We start from the raw sequence: 1,202 nt of genomic DNA on the forward strand, positions 1-1,202 counted from the left end.
ATCGTGAACTTATGAGCTGGTTTGAAAACGGTCAACTTTTAAACATGTGTCGCGTTTTTTTCGTATATATGTTTTATGAATTCATAACACAATGATAGTTAGTATGGTAGTGTACATCGTGTGCATATAAGGACAACGAAATGTCGAGGCTCGACGAGTTCTACTCATGTCTATTATTTTATATTATAATGCATTTTCTTTCAGGCGTTGAAGCCAATGCAATAACTGAATGATGTCCCATAAAATGAATTGTAAGGATGGGGTAACTGTGCTTTGTTTTATATCGTGACTGCATTATCAGACACTCATATTGAGTTAGCGAAGATTTGGTTTTTGGTTTTCTCAGACTTTGCATCTCTTTACATTGTATTTCCCCATTGAGCATGCCTACTGTGTTATTTTGACACTGTACTGCGTACTGTCTTATGTTGTGATATTCAGGATCGTATATTGGTATATCGATTTAACTAAAACGCTAGTAATTAGTCCGTCTTAAACTATGTTATACATTACAGGACATCATTCTGGCCTACTCATCGGAGACAGCGGGTTTGGCTGTTCTCGTTATTTGCAGACATTCTATCTACGACCAGTGAACCAGTCCCATGACAAATTCAGCAGGTCACTCTGTAGGCCTAGAGTGATTATTTAACATACATTTGGGATATTAAAGAACAGATTCAGCATATTGGGACGCAAGATCAGGGATATAATTGAAACAAACGGGCGACTGACGGACGGACAGACGAATTTGGCGGACTATCAAGAAAATGTCAGTTACTATTGTCAGTCATAAAAGAAACATTAAAATTTACAAATAAAGTTATGATTATTCAATTATTTAAATAAATGTGTTTAAATTATGATGTTAGTTAGTGATGAAATAATGCAATATATTAAAAAGAAAATGTTATAGCTTTCAATCGTTTGTGTTCTCATCTGAGTCCTGGAACTCGATATCTTTCAAATCTACGAGTCCCCGAATTGAAAGAATGAGTTCAAATAGTAAACGATATTTTTTTAGAAATGTTAATGCATTTCTGGGACTCACATAATTCGAAACTTTTCATCCCTAGAGGTTTTTGTAAGTCCAGGACGCAGGACTCGGAGGTAAAAAAAAACACTGATGGTTGAACGTTTAAATCGAACACGTTGGATAATGTATTGTACTTCAAACCAAAGGTGATGGGATGATGGCATAC

The sequence above is a fragment of the Dreissena polymorpha genome, chromosome 4 (assembly GCF_020536995.1).
Source record: "Dreissena polymorpha isolate Duluth1 chromosome 4, UMN_Dpol_1.0, whole genome shotgun sequence".
NCBI lineage: Eukaryota > Metazoa > Mollusca > Bivalvia > Myida > Dreissenidae > Dreissena > Dreissena polymorpha.